The 24818-nt window shown below is 42.9% G+C and overlaps 1 protein-coding gene across 16 annotated transcripts in view; it reads right to left on the bottom strand.

Moving 5' to 3' along the window:
- Window positions 1-24818, bottom strand: part of mbnl1 (muscleblind-like splicing regulator 1) — a 357851-nt gene that overhangs the window by 192822 nt on the left and 140211 nt on the right. The gene's annotated exons all lie outside the window — the stretch shown is intronic.

Below are 24818 nucleotides of genomic sequence, written 5' to 3'. Positions count from 1 at the left end.
GCCATTTAATGGTGCCATCTTAGATACTTGTACCTCGGCAGCATCTGTGGAGAGAAATCCTGCCAGACCTGCTAAGTTTTTCCAGCAACTTCTGTTTTTGTTTCTGAGCTACAGCATCTGCAATTTGTTCAGTTTTTAACCAGACTAGTCAGCTTGGGTTAAGGCAGATATTGGGATTGGGAGTCGTTTCCTGAGGTGAGATGAAATGAGAAATGATCAGACAAGGCAGAGCAGCAGTCAGATGCCTTTGAAAGCAGAAAGAAAACGTTCAGTGTCTACAGAAGGATGCGGAGAATAAAATCAAACAAAATTCAGGGGAAAAATGGTTTGCATTTATGTAGCAACTGGTGTGTTAGCAGCATGTCCAACGTAGCTTTTGAAATGTATTTGCCATGATGATGTAAAAAAAACGCAGGAATCAGTCTGCATACCGCAAAATCCCACAGGCAACAATGAAATAAACGACAGCTACCCTTCATCAATGGCATGGTTGAGGGACAATTATTGGCCAGATTAGGGGAGGACTTCTTCCGAATACTGACATGGAGGATCATTAAGCTGCAAGACAACAGTCACTGTCCTGGTTCAATATCTCACTGGGAAGATCGCACCTGCAACTGTGGAGCAGTCTCAATACTGGCCTGGAGCGCCATCCTCGATTTTGTGCATGAGGCTATTTTCCCTGGAACACTGGAGGCTGAACCTTAGGGGTTTACAAAATCACGAGGGGCATGAATCGTCAAGTGCCTTCCCCCATGGTAGGGGAGTCCAAAACTAGAGGGTCTAGGTTTAAGGGGAAAGATTTAAAAACGATCGAAGGGGCAACTTTTTCACGCAGAGTGGTATGGGTATGGAATGAGCTGCCAGAGGAAGTGGTGGAGGCTGATACAATTACAACATTTAAAAAGCATCTGGATGGGTATATGAATAGGAAGGGTTGAGGGGGATATGGACTAAGTTAAGGCAGATGGGACTAGATTAAGTTAGAATATCTGGTCGGTATGGACGAGTTGGACTAAAGCGTCTGTTTCCATGACTCTATGACTTCTTGGAATTGGCAGAAGTGCCACTAAGAAACAACCGATCATTTGTGAGGGTGATAAATGTTAATAATAATGAAAAATAACTGGAAAAGGGGAAAGTTTGACAAGTGTTTTATGAAGAGAAGCAATGAAAGCTAAAACAGAATACAAGAATTAGGAGTCCTCAGGCACACTGACGTATTTTACAGATAGATCAGTAAAAATAAAAATTTTAATGAGTTAGGTGGGAATCCTGCAAGGGGCTAGATTAGAGTGGTGTTGGAGAAGCACAGCAGGTCAGGCAGCATCCTAGGAGCAGGAAAATCGACGTTTCAGGCAACAGCCCTTCATCAGGAATAGAGCTAATACGCACGAGAGGCTCTATTCCTGATGAAGGGCTTCTGCCTGAAATGTCGATTTTCCTGCTCCTCGGATGCTGCCTGAACTGCTGTGCTTTTCCAGCACCACTCTAATCTAGACTCTAGTTTCCAGCATCTGCAGTCCTTGTTTTTACCTGGAATCCTGCAAGGCAAGGCATATCCAATGTGATCATTCCAAATAGCTGAACAGTCATTAACAACTACTTGGTCTCAATATTTCACAATGAGGAAGAATATCAGAGTAGTGGCTAATGCTGAAACAGTTGAAAACAAATTAACTGATATTATGATGGGGTAAAGGAACCTCTTCGATAAATGAGTTAGTCTAAAGGTGACAGAGCACCACAACTCAAACAATTGTCTGAGAAGCAAGGAGGGCATGAACTTGTATAATAGATTCAAGAAATATTGAACCCAATGCAATCTTTACATGATCTCAGACACAGTAATGTGTTTAACATTGAATGGCACATTCGGGAATCAGGAGTTAGCAGTTTGGGTCCTACAGTTTCACTGGAATGTGTACATAGAATTCTCCTAATCACTCCTCTGGTTCTTTAATTAATTCCCCCGAATCCCTTAAACAGGCCACTTCATTTATTCTACCTCATCTATTATTTCTGAGCAGAAATTATTGGTGAAACTCATTAACTCTGGCAGCGGTGAGAAAGCAGAGTTTACATTTTCATTAGACCTGGATAGTTCTGAATAGTTCAGTTCTCCATGGAGCTTGCATGCTGTCCCTGCATCTGCAGGGGTTTCCTTAGAGTGTTCACGTTGCCTCCCACAGACCAAAGATATGCAGGCGAGGTGGATTGGCCTTGGGGAATGCAGTCTTACTGGGACAGGGTTGGGACTGGATCTGGGCGGAACGTTCTTTGAAGTGTCGCTATGGAACTGGTGGGCCAAATGGCCTGCTTCCGCACTGTGGGAATTCTAATGATAAAGTTGAAACGTTAACTCTGCTTTCTCCCCACAGATGGTCAGGCAGCATCCGAGGGGCAGGAAAAAATATTGACGTTTCGGGAAAAGGCCCTTCAGGTGCCGAAACATCAATTTTCCTGCTCCTCGGATGCTGCCTGACCTGCTGTGCTTTTCCAGCACCACTCTAATCTAGACTCTAATCTCTAGCATCTGCAGAACCTACTTTAGCCTTTCTCTCCTCAGATGCTGCGTTTTATCAGCAAATTCTGTTTTTGTTTCAGAACTGAAGTATCCACAGTTCTTTGTTTTATTATTTTTGAATACCGTTATAACATGGTCTCTCAGCTTTCTCTCCTCCAAGGACAATTATCCCAGCTCCTCTAGTCTCGACAAGTTCACCATCCTTGTTAATATTCTAATAACAATCTTGACATCCTTCCTAAAATATGATGCTCATAGCTGCAGCTGGGAGCCAGAGTTTTGTAAAGGCTGAGCATAATTTCTTTCTTGTGTTTCTTGCTGTAAAGCTAAGGATCTCTCATTCTTTTTAACAGCCATGTCAACTTGTCCTGTCACCTTCAAGGATGTTCTAAGCACTCGAGCCACCCACCACCCATTACCAACCCCAGGGCTATCTGCTCCTGCAACACCGTCAACGTGCAGAGTTTCATTTATATTAAGCACTTCCAGCAAATCCAGCCTCTAGAAAAAGAAAGAATACCCATGCCATGTCTTATCAGGAACGTGTTGATGAGCAATAGTTTTTCAGTTCTAAACTGACACTCCCCAAACTCATTTCAGACACAATATTTACAGCCCGAAGGCAAGTCTACGTGCTGGATTCAAACTCCAGCCAGAATCCAAGCAAGTGCACCAACCACATTCCCCACTGCCTGCCAGACTGAGAGACAATTCAAAAGCAGATACTTATTTTTTTCCAATTCCGATCTCACTACTGTAATCCCCTGGGCAATTCCTAAATAAAATAGGAAAACTCCAATAAACCGCTTCATCATTATCCCAAGCATAACGCGCAGTCCCCTGGGGTTTTGAAAGAGCACCGCATTTGTCAAAAAACGTTTGGGGACAAATTTGCCATCTGAGTTAAGGAAAATGCTCATCAACTCTGTTTGTTTTCTTGCAAGGAAAAGGGTTCAGCTCTCTGCGTTGCCACTTTGTAGATATTCACAAACTCTTTCTCATTTTGACCTGTAAACAGGGGCTTTCCCCTGCCTCCTCATCAGGCTTCTGAGTTGCTGCCTAACCTGTGAACAAGATGAAGAAAGAATCATTCTCCATCCTAACCTTTCCTCTAGCCTCCCCAACACAAAAATATTAGTGCAATAAATCTGCATGCGTACTCCCTGACACTGAGGGAGGACCTAGACGTTGCCTTGTAGGGTTCATTGAAGATATTTCAATTAAAATGACTCATCTTTGCCTTTTTCTCAACAGGAGGCCTGCCAGACCACAGTTAGCTGCTAGAAATATTCCGTCCATTGCTGCTTGACCTGATTATGTTCAGATACCCAATAGCCATTTATAAAGAGAGACACATTTGAAAAGCACAAAAGCTACACTGAGTGCTTCTCACTGTCTCCCCCCCCCCCCCCCCCCCCCAACCCAACTCATGGAGATAAGCCGCAGACGACTCTACAAGTATCATGTTACAAATATATCTGCTATTGACAGCTAGGCTGCTCATTTTTAAACTATTAGGATCACATTTGCTCTGCTCTTGGCTGACAGCCAGATTACCACGGGCAAAAAGCAAAGCTGGTTAGGAACTATTAGGTGATGCTTTTGTGCAGCCACATGGGACCAGTCACAGCACTCTCCCAGAAACTTAACAATGGGTAGAGGCCATTCAGCCCACTCCTGCATTCTGTTCGGTCATCAGTTTAGAATTGTAGTTGAGCTTTTCCTTAATGCCTTGTACCTGTTTTGGTTAAAAAAAAACCCTAAGAATTTTGTGGAACAAAAAAACAAAATGATCAATCCTGCTTTTACAGTGTTCAATTGACGACCCACCCACCCCTCCGCCAACCAAACCACCACAACTGTCTGGGGCAGAGCAGTGAAGATTTTAGTCATTTTTTGTTTCAGAAAGTTCTTGCTATTTTTAAACTCCACACACACAATGCCGCCATGTTCTGCACTCACCCACCTGAGGATTTAGCATCTAAATGCCTCTTCAAATCCTCTAATCACTTTAAACACTGTAATTAGATCACACCTTAATCTCCCATATTCAAAGGGCTTTGTCTATGCAACCTCTCGTCATCATTTAACCTGGTTAATTATAAAATGGGGAAAATGAGCAGGAAGAGAGTGGTGCCTTTATCATTGCGACAGCGTTTTATCGAACCTGTCCTGCTTCCTTCACACAGGTATGTCATTACTGCGCTTACAAATAACTGACTCAAGTCTTGCCAAATGCAAACGTATAAGTGAAAACAAAAAGATGTTGGAGATCACAGTAGATCAGGCAGCATCCACAGAGAGAAAGCAAGCTAACATTTTGAATCTGGATGGCTCTTCATCCGAGCTGAGGTGAACGTACAAAATTATTCAACCCCTCGAGCCTGGTCTGCTTCTAAATAGGATCATCTGACTGTAATTTCAAATCCACATTCCTGTCAACCGCTGATCATCTCTTACTCACTTGCTTAATACAGAGGAACCTCAGGTGACACGGGTGGAGAGTATTTTGCTCGGATAACTGTATGATCAGATAAATCGAACGCCGGACAACACGGTTTCGCCAAGCATCAGGACCTTGCGATGTTGTCCAGATAACACAAAATTTGGATAATCCAGGTTCCTTATTTACCTTAAAATTATTCGAGGATTCCTTCCACTACCTTTTCAGGAAGAGACTGTGCCAACTATATATTTTCTTTGTTTCTTTTGGTAAAAGTTGGACTTCAGAGACCCCAATACTTGACCCATTTTAGTCTAGACAGTCAGCGCTGGCAAGATTGTCTGTGCTAGCTGGAGAGTCACGGCTCATAATAAAAAGATCCACATATTCTAAAGAATTGAACCCTTGACTTTCCAATCTAGTAGCAGGTTGTGGGTGTCATAGAGTAACTGGAAGAGCCAGTTTGGCTCAGAGTTCCTTACTTTTTGTATAAAGACCAGAAGATGCATTTCTGTCCAGGCCTGGCTAGCTATTCCCTGAGCAGCTGCATTCCCCACATCATAATTAGCAACTACATTTCCAAGAAATACATCAAGGGGTGCAAGGCAGTTCAAGGCATCTTGAAGTAAAAACAAAAGTTACAGGATTGCATTTTTAAAATAATTACTTTTTCCTCTTGATTTTCTTGTTAACCTAGAATTGAACCAAACCAGTTTGTGAGTGATGAGCCTGTGGAATTCACCACCTCAGAAAGCAGTTGAGAGCCAACACACTGTACAATTTCAAGGAGGAGTTGCTTATCGCACTTGGGGCTAAAGGGATCAAAAGATATTGGGGGGAAAAGGCAGGGACAGGTTATGAAGTTGGATGATCAGCCATGATCACAATGAATGGTAGAGCAGGTTTGAAGGGCCAAATGGCCTCCTCCTGCTCCTATTTTCTATGTTTCCAAGTTTCCACTGACTCAATGCTGTTTAACATTGTCTGCATGGTGGCATTGCCAGTTTGCTTGGACTTTCCGCTGCCTGTCAAATAACATGATCACATGACCAGTCACACTGGCATTCTTTCTAAAAGGTACTCGAACAGTGAAAGGTGCTTTTTTTTCCACAACCCTAAGGATTAGCATGTGACTTGTGCTATGTTTGAGAGGAAGTTCATTTTGGAACCTATGTTTCACATAGTTCTTCAGCGAATGGTTTTTCCTTGCCCCATGTTGAATTAACCACAGACCAATTGTTAGAGATTGATTGCTATTGTGTACATATGCAATTAGCAAGACAGTAGGAGAATTGGATGGACCCTCTGTTGTCCATGAATTCCCACACTGCTCACAATGAAGATGTGAAGCAGTGTCCCAGAAATGCTCAATGATTCATGATCAGTGACAATTCTGAAGGAGAGCCTGAAACTGATCAATATCTGCTGAAAAGTGTGACTGATAGTTAACAGCACAACTTTTTTTTAAAAATGCAGACAAAGGGACCTGGAACTTGAAATTATATTGTGCAAAACTGATGTACAAATACTTTTATATTTAATTTTCCCTGAAGAGCCACACATATCAGGGATATGAATGCATTGTATTGCAAATGGTGCTCAACGGTTAACTTGCATCCCTGGTCTGGATTGTGAGTTCAAATCCTACTCAAGGCCAAAACCTAGGTTAACAGTCCAGTACAAGTGTGGTGCTGCACAGTCAGAAGTGCCACCTTTTCAGACATGAAACCAAGACATTTGTCTACCCTCTGAGGAGGAGGTTAAACAAAAACACTGCTTTATTTTAAAGCCAACATTTGGCCCTCAACCAATGTCATTCTAAATCCTCACAGCGCCAGAGACACGGGTTCAATTCCCGCCTCAGGCGACTGACTGTGTGGAGTTTGCACATTCTCCCAGTGTCTGCATGGGTTTCCTCCGGGTGCTCAGTTTTCCTCCCACAGTCCAAAGATGTGCAGGTTAGGTGAACTGGCCATGCTAAATTGCCAGTAGTGTTAGATGAATGGGGTAAATGTAGGAGAATGGGTCTGGGTAGGTTGCGCTTCGGCAGGTCGGTGTGGACTTGTTGGACCGAAGGGCCTGTTTTCACACTAAGTAATCTAATCTAATCTAAATCAATCATCTGTTCATTATCAGAATGGTGTCTACGTTGGAGTAACGATGTGATTACAGTGCATGAGATTCACTGGGATGTTCGACCAGAAGACCATATGACATAGGCCATCGAGTCTGCTCCGCCATTCAATCAAGGCTGATAAGCTTCTCAATCCCATTCTCCCACTTTCTCCCCGTAACCCTTGACAATCAAGAACCTATCTATCTCAGTCTTAAATACACATCTATGTATGTTGCCTGGCATCACAGAATCCCTGTGGAGATGCTGCATCTCTAAGGGATGGAGCAATTTAGCTTTGAAGAGAGACTGGATAGTTGTTTACTTAAGAGCAGAGATGGAGGGAGGACCTGACTGATGTGTGGAAGATTATGAGGGGACACGGTGGCTGCGAAGCAGCAGTTCCCCTTATTTGAAAGGTCAATAACAAGGCGGCATAGTTTTAAAGTGAAGGGCAAGAGACTTAGAGGGGATTTGAGTAACAAGTGTTCCATCTAAAGGATGGCGACAATCTGGAATCCACTGCCTGGGTGGGTAGTTGAGGCAGGATACCTCCCAACCTTGAAAAAGGATGAGCACCTGAAATGTCATAACATTGAAAGCTACACTTTGGAGAGTTGGATTAGAGTCACTGGGTCAGTGCAAACATAATGGGCTGAAGAACCTTTTTTTGGGATGTGTGGCCCGATGGAGATCTCATTGTTGCACAAACTGGCTGCTGCATTTCCTGACAGGGACTGCACTTTTTAAAATCAAGGCTGAGGTACTATATGAATGCAAGTCTTCCTCTGTGCATTTGCTCAAAAAAAATGTGGGGTAAGATCTTTCAGTCAAGGTGCTGGTGTGTCACTGTGTTATGGTGAAATCTCAGCACACAAGACATTTCTCCACGTTCTAGAAGCTGGGATGGGACTCGCTGCATACTGTTCCCACAACATGTTTAAGCTTCCTGTGTAATTTTAGGGTGTGAGGGAGATTGGAGTATTCGGATTGTTGATGCAAGACTCTTGTGTGTTTTGCTGCTTTCAGCCAATCTTGTAATTTTGCAATCAAAATAAGCTGCCCGTAACAGCAAGTGTCTAAATTGAAAAACGTGTTGATTAGCTGAGTCAGCAGCCTAATTAGAGGCTGGGCAGAAAGTATTGCCTAGTAGATGCCTAGAGTAATCATTTGGCGAGTTGCAGCATTCTGTAAACATTTGGCAAATTTCAACCTGACTTTTCTTTTTAAAAACAAAGTAGTCTTGGAAAATGTGGTTTTTTCAGTTTTAAAGAGAAAAAGGCTTGATGTGAAATTGGTATCGGGATTTTTTTTCTTTTACAAACAGTATAATTTATAGCACACACTATTGCAGAGACAGTTAATTTAGCCCAACTGGCCAGTGGAAGTGTTAGTGTTCCACACAAGCCTCAATCTTCGTGCTTACATTTCAGTAAGCGCTGCTGAAATTAACACATTATCTGCTCATTGTGACACTTGTGGCACCTTGCTGTGCAGAAATAAATTGCTGATCATATCATAGTGCATTTGTACTACACTACAACAGCACTTCAAAAGAACTTTGCTGATTGCAAAGCACACTGGGGAAATCCCAAAAGCTGCTATACAAATGCAAGTTCTTTCTTTCCATCCCCCTGGAGTTCATTTCACTCTATCAGCATGTCTTTTATATATTTCTTCCGCCTCTGCTTATCTTGCTTCCTCTTAAATGCATCTGTACCATCCACTTTGACTGTTTCTTCTGGTAGCAAGTTCCGCATTCTCACCACTCGCTCAATAAAGACAATTCTCTTGAATCCTCTAATAGATTAATGATGGCTATGTTTTGTCGATGGCATTTTGCTTGAGGTTTCTTCAAGAGTGTAAACATATTGTCTACACCAACTCTATCAGAGGCCTTTTCTCATATAGTTAGTCTCCTGTTATCTGGATTGCACGGTGCTAGAATGGGTAGGTGGACAGAATCAGGCTTCAGCAGTGACACCCTATTGATTAGGATCATCTGCTGATTGCATGGTCCAAACTAAAACTGGGGAAACTGCACAAAGTAGTAGAGAACGCCCTGTGCAGCAGAGAGAGTCAGTCACTCTGACAGAGAAAGGGAGAAATATACATTAAACAGATGTGGAGTGGAGGTTCACTGACTCTGTAGAATGAAACTGCACCAAACAAGCCCATTGAGTCCATCGTTTCTGCACCTAGCTCTTCAAAAAAGCTGTCAGATTAGTCCCACTGTCCTTGTTGTTCCCATAATCCTGCAAACTTATTTTCAAGCATTTATCCAATTTCCTTTTTGAGTCCCGTTCCACCACACTTTAATACGGATTATGGCGACCTGTACTTTTAAACAGAAAACCCTTTCTGGTTAATTATTTAAATATGCGCACCGCAAACAGTTTCACACAGTTCACTCCAATAAAACAGACTGTGAAAATTTCTGAATCTTCACCTGGCCTTCTCTGCTCAGAGGAGAACATCTCCACCAACATGCCACACGGTACAGGGTCAAGAAAGGAAGTAGTGACGGTTGGTTGCAACTGACTGAGGTAAATCTGAGTTGCCATGACAGTGCAGTCTGGGATTACATTTAGTTATGGTCAAGGCTCCAGTATTCTTTCCTATCACATGGTGGATCAAGAACACCCCCTGCCCGGTCACCGGCTGTTAGCGTGAATGTTGGGAGGATTTGCTGGTTAATCCTCAACCTGCTTTATGAATGAACTTTCCTTGGCTAGCATCTGCAGGGTGGACAAAAAGGACAAGGGACAATCTTGATCCTTTGAACCTACTCAATAAGATCATGACTGATTGGATTTCAACCTCAACTCTATATTCCTGGTAATCTTCCATCCTCTTGAAAATCAAGCAGCTATAGAGCTTCATCTTAATCATTTCCAAAAATACTGCATCCACTGCCTTTTGGGGGAAGGGATTTCGAAAGACTCAAACTCAGAACTTTTTGACTTAGTGACAGGGTTGCTACCCACTTCATTGCAAGACCACTCCTAGGGAGTTTGACAGCCGTAGATTCTAGCTCCTAATGCCAGTTCTGGATATGTTTCATTAGGATAACTGTAGGGGGTGAAATGTCACCTCCAGTACATGACCTCAAGCTGCCTGGAGAAAGTGAGGACTGCAGATGCTGGAGATCAGAGCTGAGAATGTGTTGCTGGAAAATCGCAGCAGGTCAGGCAGCTTCCAAGCACCAGGAGAATCGACGTTTCGGGCATGAGCCCGAAACATTTCATGAAAAAGGGCTCATGCCCAAAACGTCGATTCTCCTGCTCCTTGGATGCTGCCTGACCTGCTGCGCTTTTCCAGCAACACATTTTCAGCTCAAGCTGCCTGGACACAGGACTGACAGGCAGCCATCTTTTTGGTCACTGGACACTGTGGGCAGACCTGACCAGCAAAAAGAAAGCACAGAGAGAAGTAATTAAAATAGCTGTGGAGGCCAGATCATCGATACCTATCTCCATCTTAAATATACTCAAAGAGATTAAGGGTATGGGGAGAAAGCGGGAAAATGGGGTTGAGAAACTTATCAGCCACGATTGAATGACAGAGCAGACTCGATGGGCTGAATGGTCTCATCTCTGCTCCTATGTTTTATCATCTTTTGGACTGACTGTGTTGGAGGCAACATCTGTTTTGACAAAATATAGCATAAAATTCACAATATTAAAGTTCTCAGCACACACGAAGGGAGTGAATGGATTCTCCAATGCAACAAAATCATCCAGTCAACCGTGTGGAAAATTCACAGGTAGGTCCTCACCACAAAAAGCAGGACAAATCTAATCCACCTAATTACTGGCCCATCAGTATACTCTCAAATCATCTGCAAGGTATTGGAAGTGTCGGTGCTATCAACAGCGCCTATGCAACAATATGCTCATTGATGCTTGGTTTAGATTCTACCAGAACCTCTCAACTCCTGACCTCATGAAGGCTTGGTCCAAACTTGGACAAAAGAACAAAAAGGGAAACGGAGGATGACTACCCTTAAAATCAAGGCCAAATTTGACCAAATGAGGCATCAAACTCAAACAAAAACAGAAATTGCTGGAAAAGCCCAGCAGGTCTGGCAGCATCTGTGGAGAGAAATCACAATTAACGTTTCGGGTCAAGCGACCCTCCCTCAGAACGGATGATAGATGGGAAAATGTCGGTTTATATGCAGAAGTTAGAGTGGGGGGAGGGTGTAAGGAGTAAATGATAGGTGGGAATAGAACCTAAAGAGGGAGAGAGAGAAGAACCATTGGACTGACAAAGGAATGCATAATGATCTGGTTAGGAAGGTGAATAGCTGTTAATGGGGACCAGGCAAAAAAGTGAGGACTGCAGATGCTGGAAACCAGAGTTTAGATCAGAGTGGTGCTGAAAAAGCACAGCAGGTCAGGCAGCATCCGAGGAGCAGGAAAATCGATGTTTCAGGCAAAAGCCCTTCATCAGGAATGGGGACTGTTCCTAATGGGTTTTGTAGTAGCAGACTGAGTGATAACAAGGCTGTGTGTGAGAGGGTTTGGGGTGAGGACATGGGAGAGGTGAAGCTCTCAAGTTATTGAACTCAATATTGAATCCAGGAGGCTGCTGGGTCCCGAAGCGACATCAAATACTTGGTTACTTTTTTAAATTGCTATTCTCCATACATGGAGATGGTATATTCCATGATCAGCTACCTTTGACCAGAAATTGAACTGGAACGGTAAAATAAATACTGTGATGACAAAAGCAAGTCAAAACTGTGAATTCTGAGGTGAGCAACTCACTTTGTTTTCTCAAAGCCTGGCCATTGTCTACAAAACAAATCAGGAGTATTGGTGGAACACTGCCTGATTCGGTGCCGCTCCAATGGTACTCCCGAAGCTTGACATCATCCAGGTCAAAACAGTCTCATGATTGGCACCTCATTTAGCATGGGAGAGAGTGAGGACTACAGATGCTGGAGATCAGAGCTGAAAAAAAAGTGTGACACTAGAAAAGCACAAACGGTCATGCAGCATCTGAGGAGCAGGAGAGTGAACGGTTTGAGCATAAGCCCTTCATCAGGAATCTGTCGACTCTCCTGCTCCTCAAATGCTGTGCTTTTCCAGCGCCACACTTTTTGACTCCATCTAACACTTTTAATACCTCTGAGACACAATGGAATCAGTTTGTTCTATCTACAAGATGCACTACCACAACTCACCAAGCCTCCTTAAGACATTAAGCCTTCCAAACCCATCAGCTCTTCTATCCAGAGGGTCAAGAGCAGGAAATGAAATGAAGAGAAAACATATCCTGCAGGTTCCTCCCTTCGCTACACACCATCCAGTCTTCAAAATATATATCTGTTCCTTCACCGCCACTGGGACAAAACGCTGGAATTTCTTTCTTAACAGCTTGTGGGTCCCACCTACACTGGAGCAGTTCAAAGGAAACAGCTCACCACCAGCCACTCTACTGCAATCGGACAATAAATACTGGCCCAGCCAGCAATGCTCACGTATCAAGAATGAACTAACAACCGCATGAATAAAGTGTTTTGAGACCTGGAAGATTGGATTTCCATTTCTACAATCCCTTTCACAATATCAGAATGTCCTATAGAGCTTCACAGCCAATCAAGTACTTTTGAATATAGTCACGGTCTATAATGGAAGAAATGTGACAGCTAAATGCTGCCAAAACAGAAGTGAAATAAATTATCTGTATTTTTTTTCTTGGATGAGAGATAAAATGAGCTTGGACACCAGAAAGAACTCTCCTGCCTTTGATTGAAGATTGGGTGTGTATTTAACATGTCATTTGAAAATCAGCATCTCTGACAGGGCAGCACTTCAATAAAATGCCAGCCTGGATTACGCTTTCAAGTCTCAACTACACGTACAATAGTTACGCAAGTTAGTCCGGCAAGTGATAGCTGGCGAAATATGTTCTCACAATTGGCATGCCATGCAACACCTTCAACAGTGCAGTGGCAAAAAGTGCGGACCACAGGATAGCATTCCTCCTTTTCCCATACAGACTAAATAATAATTACATGCACCAGAAAACTCAGCAAGAGCTATCCTTTAGTGAGTTACACGCTTATGTCAAATGTCAGATAGTTGTGAGTTCACATTTTAGACTGGAATACTGGGTGAAAATAAAAGGGGTAGGAACAGCGTGGAGTCTTTTTCACACCGAGTCACCCAACAGAAACAAGGAAAGGTGCCGAACTGCTTGGTCAAGGGTCAGGTTTTGAGAAGTGTCATGAAAAAGGAAAGTTGGGCAAATGAAACTAAGGATGGAATTCCCGACCTCTGGAGCCAGCCAGTTGGAAATGCAACAACCAATGGTGAAGAAAGTCAGGAATGTTGAAGAGATTAACATTGGAGAAGCCAGAGTACCTTGTGGGGCTGGAGGAGATGACAGAGGGAAGAGGAGGTGAAGCCCAAATGGAAACTGAAAGGAGAGGTCAGAGATTTTGCAGCAAGGCTTTGGCAGGCTCCAAGTCACACTAGGTGAGTAGGCACAGGCATGGCAGCAGAATGGAATATGGTGCCCGTTGGGAGGGAGAGGTGGCATGGATTTGTCTCTGCTCGTTTGCAGTCACAAAGAAATGGTTCCTCTATTGTTACACCATCCCCTCCTTTTTCCCCACTGCTCCCCCTCTCCGGCCTGGACTTCCTCTTAACTTTCCCAATGGCCCTCCATTTGCACCACTTCAGTTCCTTCCCACTACAACATGCAAATAAAAGTAAAAATGAAAGGGAACTTCAGAGACGCTGGCTGCAGAGTGCACATACCTCTGACTATTACTTCCATCTGTTTACCCAGACTGGAGGGGAACTGAATCGGTTTTATTTAACTTGGCTGAATCTGAAGACTTCCAGTTCCTAGCTCAGAGCCTTGTAACAGAATCAGAGCGAGCGACAAACATCACAATTACAGACTGCGTGGCTGGTAATATCGGGGAGGGAGAGAGGGAGGGGCGGTGAACGGCTCTGTCGCTCCCAGCCAAGAACTGTGTTCTGATTCCCCTCAGACACAGCAGGCAAGAATACATGTGGAAGCAACGCTGGTCCTGCGCATGACAAAATGGCACCAGCCACACTATGTGCTTTTAAGTGTTAGGCCAGAGAAGCAAGAGGACCGAATCTGAACACAGAGCCGATTGTGCAAGACGGCACTAAGTCAACCGTAACACTGATCAGCAGCGTCCCGGTATCTCAATCGGTTCGATGTTCCTTTTGTTTCTAAACATTTAGTTTTGAGGTAGCTGTCTGGCCAGCTGCCAGACCAAAACACTTACTCATTTTAAATTTATTGCAATTAAGGGCACACACCCTCCGTCCCAAGATAATTCAGTTGCAAAACAGACACAGCCAAGTTGTGAAATGAAACCAAAATAAACAGGAAGTTCACAGATTCGATCTGTGCTGATTGAACTGATGGAAAGAGTTTACATTTATAGAGCGCCTTTCACAACCTCAGTATGTCCCAATGCGCATGCAGCCATTTTTTTTTTTTTAATTTGAAGTCCAACAGCAATTGTTGAAGCGTCAATATTGTCCACCACACCAGGGAGAAATCGCCAGGTCTCCTCAAGTACCAAGATAGAATTTTTGATATTCATTTAATAGTGCACATAATTTAACTTCTTACCAAAATGTCAGTACCTCTGGCAGTGCAGCATTCCACCAGTACTACAAAGGGAGTCTCAGTAGCAACACTTTGGCCAAATAATGGTTGAAGTGTGGGTTAAGTCATGTGATAAAGCCTCTAGGAATAGATTTAATTACAGTTTAAACCAGCATCCTGCAAACGGTGACCCAGGATGTCAACCTTTGCTTTTCCTTAGTAGTGGAAAGGCTCCTCTTTAAGACACGTCCTGTAAAGTACTGTGAGAAACTATTCCATTGACCAAAACACAGACAGTAACCTAAACTCAAAGAAACAAATCACCTCTCTCTCTCTCTCTCAAAAATCAATCAAGCAAAACCAGGCCAGACAACGCAGTTACACAATGCATCTGTATCCCACCATCTCATCTACCAAACCAAAACAGTCACTCTTGTTGTACAGGTCAAAGGTTCCAGCACAGAAATGAGCACAATGACACAAGTGAAGGAAGATCTATGGAGACTGTTCCTCCTGACAAGCCGTGGATAATTTGTACTGGTCTGATTTCTCTCAGTCTGTTGTCTGTTTGTTTGAAATAAGCAAGCGCACAGTTTCTGGGTGAGAAACAAAATCCAGGGACATCAAGGTACATGTAGAACAGTCTCCCAGGAGGGCACTGATACTGGTTCAACTGCTACCTTTAACATAAGGAAATAAGAGGAAGCCATTCAGTCCCCAACATCTGTTATGGAAATCTATCACTGAGTGAATCAGACAGTGTTGTTGTCTGACCAGAAACTCCTTCACCAGTATTGTACCCAATCCTATCATCATATCAAAGTCCCCAACAAATTAAGACCATAAAATATAAAAGAGTAGATGTCAGCCATTCAGCCCATCAAGTCTGATCTGCTACCATTCAATGAGATCATGGATAATCCAATCATCCCCAACTCCACTTTCCCACCTTTTCCCATAACCCTCAATTCAAGATACGAGTAATGAACATGCATTCCACACCTCAACTTGATCTATGCCTTGACTCTTGAGACTCTGATAGTCTTGTTGAACAAAAACTCAGGTTTGAAAATGTTCAACTGACCTCAGCAGTGTTTGTGAAAGGAGTGCCCCTTTTTGATATCTACCTGAATAATTGACTCAAGTGGCTGACTGGCCTGGATTCCACAGACCCATCTCAGAAGAACTTGCAGATGAATGTTCTAATCACAGGAGGATCGAGATGCTCATGTATATTGGTGTACCACTACACGACTGCGAGCCACTGGTTGAAGCCAGTCAGCGTCTTCTTTACAAGACCCAATCTCATTTTGAGCCATCCCCACACCTCGGACAGTGCTCTGCTCAGGTGAAGCAATAGGTTGTAGGAGTCCATTGGAGCCCATCATAACAATGTCAGCACTCTGAAGAAGAAATGGAATATATCTCTTCTCTTTGGGGCAGACAACTATGTCATGCTCATGGCTCTGGACCGGTAATATTGAGTCAGGATTAGAGTGGTGCTGGAAAAGCACAGCAGGTCAGACAGCATCCGAGGAGCAGGAAAAAAAAAATCAATGTTTCAGGCAAAAGCCCTTCATCAGGAATTCCTGATGAAGGGCTTTTGCCTGAAACATTGATTTTTTTCCTGCTCCTCAGATATTGCCTGACCTGCTGTGCTTTTCCAGCACCACTCCAATCCTGACTCTAATCTCCAGCAGCTGCAGTACCCACTTCTGACCGGTAATTTAGAACCCAATGGTAATGTTCTGGGGTCATGACTATATCAGATAGCGAAAATTGAATTCCTTTTTAAAAAAAAATGGTTGCCTTTTATTATATTCATGGTATTTGTGTGCTGCCTACTAGGCCAGTCTTAATTGCCTATCCCTCAGAGCTGAGAGCGCTATTAAATGTCAACCAGCAGAGTTAACAGTTTAAGTCCAATATCCATATCAGACTCAAAGCTAACTGTGTTCCACTCTCCACAAATGCTGTCAGACCCCTGGGCTTCCTGCAGCACTTTCGATCCCCAGCACTTTGCTTTTATAAGACACAACCACATTGTCACATGTGACTCAGGGAAAGATAGTAGATTTCCTTATCTAAAGGGGCATTATTGTAAAAACTCATTTGGTTTACTAATCAACAATGGTTGTATGGTCAATGTAACACTAGCTTTTAGCTCCAGAATTTTACTGAATTCAAATTTCACTCCATTGACCATGGTGGAGATTTGAACCCATGTTTCCAGAGCATTAGACTAGGATTACTGGTGTCAGTAACAATACCACTATGCTACTGCACTGTGTGGAGAAATGTAAATTGATTAAATTGGTTTAAATTAATCATTTTTTTAAAAACGTGAGGTCATCAATGGACACGTCAAACATTTGTTTATTTAATTACCGTCTGGCCCCCCTAAGATGACCATAGTGGATATTGGGTGAGTTAGCATGGAGGGTATGAGGGCAAAGGCATTTGTTGGCTCTAAGAAACAGCATGAGGGTCCACAGGGATGGGTGGGGGGCATGAGTTGTCAAAAAATGGGGCATGGAGAATGAGTGGAGGGACAAGGGCAGTTTCCTTTTAAGTCCCAAAACACCGAAAGCCCGATTTTTCACAGCAGCCAACTCTTTGAATGAGACATCTAATTACTTCCACTTCAGTCTCCTTGTTTTCTCCTTCAAACACTGAGGAATTAAATGAAAGGTTAACTATGCATGAGGAAGTAAGGAGGTGGGCATCAGTTAGAAAGAGACCATTGGAGAGGGCTTGCAGGTGCATCAAGTGGAAACACTGGTTTGAGCTAAATGGCGGACTCAGGGGGTTGTCAATTCAAGGACCCCCTAAAATGCAGAACAATGAATGGAAAAAAGTCAAACTGTAATGACTGCCCTGTGGGACAATGGTGGCTTCAATGTGACAATTTTAGGCTCCTGTTTCAAGATGGTTTCCTAATAAATATGCAACAATTTTAGGATCCTGTTTAAGATGGTTTTTAACCATTTTCCTAATAACTTTAAGAAATATTTACCCCCTTAGATTTTTTTGCAATCAACATAGCCAGTCAAGCTATTTTGTTCTCCTTGTTTCGAATCAATGGAAACCAGTTTACCTTTTCAAAACCTTTGACAATCTCCTCTGGATGCCTCTTTAATTGTGATGGATTTGGCAAAAAAAACCAATGGTTTTATGTCTTTCTGAACAGATTTATATCCCTCTCACTTGTTGAACAATTCCAGTCAATCAAGGCCTTCACTCTCCAATTATTCTGACATCTATTCACAATAGAATGCTCAGACTGCACACAATGTGTCACCTATTGTCTTGAACAAATTGGACAGTGCTTTCTTCATATTATGTATAGGACCATTACACCATGTCATGGACAATCTATTTTCCCGAGATATGGTTGTTGGGAAGTAGGTACATCTCCTTGTACCACAAGTTAAATCCTTATGCAGTTTTCTTAGGTCAATTCAAGACAAATTGATCACAGATATCCCTAACTTCAACAGAAAATCAAAGGAATGCAATCAGAAATGACTGGCTTTTCCGTCTTTAAAACATTTTGACCATGATGCAAAGTTTTATGACAAAGAATGGCAGCAGAAGAATGTTGGACGTACATCAGAAAAATATTTAAATAGAATAGTTCCTGTGTTAGAAGACCACCTCAGTTTATGAAGAAAGCAATTAGGACATCATGTAGGAAATGGGGTGAATTAGGTGGGGAATGAGGCAGGCAAAGTGAAGGGGAGAAACCCAAACTCTGGCCAATAATACTTTGGGAGAGTTGCTCCCATAAGAGATAAGGTGCATGAGTGATTGTTGAATAGGGCAGTGTGAAGAGGGCATTGCCTGTGTGGGTTTCCTTCGGGTGCTCCAACTTCTTCCCACAGTGCAAAATTGTGCAGGTCAGGTGGATTGGCCATGCTAATTTGTCCATAGTGTCCAGGGATGTGCCAGCTAGTTAGATTTGCCATGGGAAATGCAGGGTTACATGGATAGGATAAAGTGGGGGTGGGGGGTGGGTTTGGGTGGGATGCACTTCGGAGTGTCGATGTGGACTCGATGGGCCGAATGGCCTACTTCCACACGGTCAGGCTTCTAGGAGACACTAAAGCAGCGCAGTCCACACATTACTCAAACCATTCTACTGCTTTTTAATTTATTCATTCACAGGATGAGTGTGTCGCTGGCTAGGCAGCATTTATAGTCCATCCCTAATTGCCCAGGGGGTAGTTAAAAGTCAACCACATTGCTGTGCGTCTGGAGTCACACTTAGACCAGGTAAGGATGGTAGATTCCCTTCTCTGAAGGTCTTTAGTGAACCAGAAGGGATTTTCCAAAAATCGATTCATGGTCATTAGACTCTGAATTTTTTTTGGATATTCAATTCAAATTCCATCATGTGCCATGGTGGGAATCCAACCCTGAAGCCTGGATTAATAGTCCAGCGATAATACCATAAAGCCATTGCCTCCTTGGTAAACCAGATTGTGGCTAACCTCTACTTCAACTGATCCTACTTGCTACCACACACGAGACTAGAACAGACCCTTCCCATTACTGTGAACCCAATGTCCAGGAGTTGGAATGGGCCCCAATGCCTCCCCAAACTATACTTCTACTCCTTATCAGGGTATAATTTATCCATTTCATCTGGGAAGTTAAAAAACTGTAAATGCTGACCCAAAGGCATCATTTAACTAACAATTACTAACAAGACCCATTAACTTAGCTTGCTTTCCTTGTGTAGAATGAGTCAGCTCCTGCTTGTCTACTTAGTTGACCTAGCCTTCACCAACAAAAGCATCTTGTTTATTTTCTCGCATGTAAACAAAGGAGAAAGAAAACATTTGTAAATAGTCATTGGGCCTCAGCATTATCTCACAGTCTCCTAAGCAACTGTACTCACCGAATGCCATTCACAAAAAAAAGTTGGTTGCTATGGGAAACCACCAAGGACATATGAATTCTGGCGATGAAGGTGAAAATTTGACGCATTATTTTATTAACATAATTGGAATGTATGTACAATAAAAGTAATAACTGGCAGAGCTTAAAAGTATTCTGACCCATTGATGACTCTACTGGATAGCAAAAAGAGCAAATTAAAAACAAATGAGACGATATAATTGTTAAAAAGAATTAAAACAAATGTTCTTCCCCCACCCTCCAATGCACTCAGCACTCAACGTTTTATGATTATATTCAAACAAACCGAATTGAAGTTTTCAAGAGACTATAATTGATGTGGTCGAGAGAAAATATCCAACTGGTTGGGAAATTGAGGATACGCAGGGTAGCTCCCTCCTAACTATATCCTTTTGTGATGCCACCTCAGCACATGGTGATGGTGGTCTCTGGGACATTGTCTGGAAGGTATGATTCCATGAGTATGACTACATCAGCCTATTGCTCGACTAGTCGGAGACACAGCTCTCCCAATTTTGTTATGGGCCCCAGATGTGACAATGACTCAGCAAGGCTATGGTGGCCATTACAGTGACTGGGTTGATGCCAGTTGTTCTGTACAGTTTTACTCCATCCAGTTTTGTTTTCTTTTGAGGCCTCAGTGATGGATAGAGCTGAGTGACTTGCTCAGTCCTGTCAGAGGGGAGTTAAGAGCCAATCACATAGATGGCTTGTGGACCCGGAGTCACATGCAGGTGAACAGTTTCATGACTAAAGCTGATGACTTTTACGCAACAACTATTTCATGGTCATCATTAGACTTCCAAGTTTATCTGAATTCAGACCCTACCATCTGCCAAAGTAGGATATAAACCCTGGTGCGCAGAACATCGGGTCTCTGGATTACTAAACTAGTATGACATTTCAAACACCTCCCCTAATCAGCTAATCATGTTCCCATATATATAGTTGTGCAGTCCTTGACCCTCCCCCAGAACCACACACAAGTGGTCTTTCCTCATCGTCACACACAAAGCCACTGGTTGAATCTCACCCTGCCCGAACAGGAGGCCTGAGGGCAATTTTAGATTCTGGAGGTGCCTAGTTCAATCCACCCTGAAACTAGCCTGGCTTCTGTGGGTCAGATCCATACCGGAAAGCAGAGTCACAGCTGAAACAGAAATATCTTCAATAAGACGTCTTCAAATCGAAAACCCTCCGAACTTTACCACTTACTGGGATTCTAGCTACATCCAGTTTTCAGCCCTCCACCTTTAGTGGCCATTGCTTTAAGCTAACTTCTGGAACTGTCTCCTTCAAATTCTCGATCTCTTTATCCACTTTTAAGATGCTCCTCGAAACTAACCTCAAAGATTTTGGTTAAGGTCCTCTCCATACAGTTCAGTGTCAAATTTAGTCAGACACCCCTCTTGGGTCATTTGACTACATTAAGGTGCAATACTGATGCAAGGTACTGTCTCCTGGTGAACTACTGAGTCCAACACACTTAGCAACAAAAGTGAAACAAACCAAAATATAAAGCCAAACAAAATCAAAAGGCAGACTGCAGACAGAGGACTTTTTGTGCAAATTATGTTGCCGTAAAGAATCCTCTCTGAAGAAAACTGTTCCCTTTCCTGTTAGTTTGGAGTTTAAAGTGACCCATTGTCCATCCATGATGCCCAAGTGCACACACTACTTGAGGGAACAACAACTTGTACTCAATGACCGCTCTAACATGATAGCCAGTCAGTTCCCAGAAGGGCCCTCGAGGTGCAGTAGTAGTTTCCCTAGCTCTGAGACAGGGGGGCTCAGGCTCGAGTGCCACCAGTGCCAGAAATGTGGAACAATACATATAAACAAAGTTGATTGGAAAATCTCACCCAGGCTTCATGCTAGAGGTCATGGGAATTGCGTTGAAGGACTTATTTTGCAACGTTGACACTAGGATTTCACTCAAATGGAAAACTGTGAGCAAAATGTAATAAACCAGGAGAGAACTCTATAAATTAGGTGCATGAGCAGAGCTATCCAGCCCTGTCAGCTGACAGGATCAAATCTAAACCACCTGTGTCCTCAACCCCACTTTCTTGTCTATCTCTAATACCCTCGGACTCCCCAGTGGGCCCAGAATCTATCTCTCCTTTAGAAATATATAATGATGCACTGCTGGTCCATGGATTCAGGAGTTGTCTCTCTCAGGGACAGACATCCTTCTAAATTCAATTTTGAATGGGACCTTCTTATCCTTAAGCAGTGTCCCTTAGATCGCACTGCTCGCAAAGGAAACATGCTTTTGGTCTCCACCCCTTTGTATTGAAATAGGTAAGATTCTATCACCTCTCATGCTTCTAATATCCAGTGGACGAGGGGCTTAATCAATGGCCTTGGGTTTCACACACCTAAATAACCTCGCCCATCAAAAATACAACTTTCCTAGCACTGGAACTTTCAATTGAGCCTCATTCTCAAAAGGAAGAGAGGTGCACATTTCCATAATCTTATATATGAACAATTCTGAAAACAACAGTGAGGAAGGTGGTCTTTTAGCCATTCACTGATTAGCCACAAATTAACTTAAGTGCTGTCCAATTCCATTTTGAATGTCACTGCTTCCCTCTCATGTAGGAAGGGTTTTCCAGTTTAACAATTCACTGTGCAAATTTTTTTTTTCTCATACCTCATCTGGTTCTTTTCGCCAATCACCTTAAATCTGTGATTTATTAACTGCAGCTGTTATACTTCACTGAAGAAACACCTTAATAGGAAACAGATCTGAGCTCTATCCCTGAGCTGCAATAGATGGAGATTGGCACTTTCTAACTTAAAAGGCAGCAAACTGGCCAGGAGATACAGCATAAAGTGGGTTATTATTGGGGTACTCGAGAAGAGGGTGTGAATTTGCTTTCCAGTCCCCACTATTTGTGAAAACATAGGGGTGAAATTAGTCTTCGATCATAGCCTCAACACATTAACAAGGAGAATTTTCTTTATTTCAGAAGGTTTTGCGTTTGCGTTTGCACCTTGGTGTCATAATTGAACCAGAGATGGACTTCTAGCCAGAAATGAGCACCGTCACTATCTTCACGTCCATATCATTGTCTGGCTTCGCTCCTGAATCAGCTTATCGGCTACAGAAACCCTCAGCTATGCACTCTTCCAACCTACCCCGGGTCAATCTCACACATCCCACTCTCCGTAAACTTGGGATCGTGTGCTACCTCGCAATGAATTGTATTCACCTCTCGCCTCCTGTACTGAGGCATACAAAGTCCTAGTTCAGCCACCCATTGATTGTAAGATTGTATGATTTCAAGGAGAAGTTGCAAATAACACTTGTGGCTAAAGGGATCATAGAGTATGGAGAAAAGTGGGAACAAGCTATTGAGTTGGATGATCAGCGATGATCAGGAGTGCCAGAGTAGACTCAAAAGAGCCAAATGGTCTACTCTTGCTCTCATTTTCTCTGTGTTTATGTTACACTCATACTAAAATTCTCATTCTCACTTTCAAGCCCTGTCATGGCCTAATCCCTCCCTATTTTTGTAAACCTCTTTAACCCTATAGTCCTCAAGCAGCAATGTGCTGTTTCGCTTTGAAACGCTACATTCCAGATGCCCAAATTCGCCACTGTTTGTTTTCAGTTTACAGCAATATGTTAGATAGTGGAGAAGTTGGTCATTGTAGCCATTTTAATCAGCCTGTTATGGTGGGGCAAGAAACCAGACCTCCTGGCCCAAAGGTACAGTCACTGCCACTGCACCTTAAGAGCTCTGAATTTCGTTTGTTACAAAGTTACAAAGATTTCATGGTCACATTTTTATCACCTTTGCAAAAATTTCAGAACAGAAATTTCTTGTGAACTTAAGGTTTCTTTCCTAACCCAGGTGCATGGATTGCATGATATAGTGCAGAATCTACAAAATAGATTTAGGCCATTCAGCTCTGTGGATCTGTGCAAGCGGTTAGGCTTCACATTATCCTTCTGTAAACTCTACTTCATCAAATTCCTCCCTCATTCTGATCACTGCATTCCGTCATTGGCACCTGTGCCTGAAACTCTTGAATTCTTTCCCAAAACTGCACCATGTTTCTCTTTTTCTACAATGCTCCTTAAAACCTACCACACTGACTCAGGCTTGGGTTATCGCCCCTAAATGTGGGTCAAGCATTGTTCTACCACACTCTTATGATGTTTATTATTTTGGCTCATATGGTTTTAAAGGCACTACACAAACACAAGCTGCTGTGGGATGTTACTGTGTGCTGTATACTCCTGTCTGAAAAGTCCAGAGTGCAAGAAACCTGAACTGAGATGGTGAAACAGTCATGGGAGATTCAGCAAGCTGGAGGGCAGCACAGTGGTTCAGTGGTTAGCACTACTGCCTCTCAGCGTCAGAGACCTGGGTTCAATTCCAGCCTAGGACAACTGCCTATGTGGAGTTTGCACATTCTCCTTGGGTCTGTGTGGGTTTCCTGCAGGTGCTCCAGTTTCCTTCCACAATCCAAAGATGTGCAGGTTAGGTGAATTGGCCCTGATCAAATTGCTGATAAACGTTCAGGGATGTGTAGGCTAGGTGCATTAGTCAGTGGTAAATATAAGATAAGGGAATGGGTCTGGGTGGGTTACTCTTTGGAGAGTTGGTGAGAATGTGTTTGGCTGAAAGGCCTGTTTCCACACTTTGGGGATTCGAATTCAATTCTAATTCTGGAGCTCTTTCTCAACTGAGAGGGGAACAGATGAAAAGTTTTAAAAACAATGAAGTGGCTCGAAGATGTAGTTATGAGGCTGCATTTTACGGTGTGGGCTGAGGCTGTTCTCCAGGATGAAGGACCCCTTTTCTGCCAAATCCAACATTATCCCCATTTTCAGTGAGCACCCAGTACACAGAGGAAGAATTTATCACTGAGCTTCAGTTCCAAATGGATATTGGATCAAGTTTCAAAACAGAAACAGACAGCTCAAGAATGTGCCAATGGGAGGATAGGATCAATATAGAAAATGCTGATGGAATTTGATGAAGTAGAGTTTACAGAAGGATAATGTGAAGCCTAACCGCTTGCACAGATCCACAGAGCTGAATGGCCTACATCTATTTTGTAGATTCTGCGCTATATCATGCAATCCATGCACCTGGGTTAGGAAAGAAACCTTAAGTTCACAAGAAATTTCTGTTCTGAAATTTTTGCAAAGGTGATAAAAATGTGACCATGAAATCTTTGTA

The sequence above is a fragment of the Chiloscyllium plagiosum genome, unplaced genomic scaffold (assembly GCF_037043375.1).
Source record: "Chiloscyllium plagiosum isolate Xiang-an unplaced genomic scaffold, Cpla_swu_hap1 HiC_scaffold_13, whole genome shotgun sequence".
Taxonomy (NCBI): Eukaryota; Metazoa; Chordata; class Chondrichthyes; order Orectolobiformes; family Hemiscylliidae; genus Chiloscyllium; species Chiloscyllium plagiosum.
This window is presented reverse-complemented; position numbering and strand designations above follow the sequence as displayed.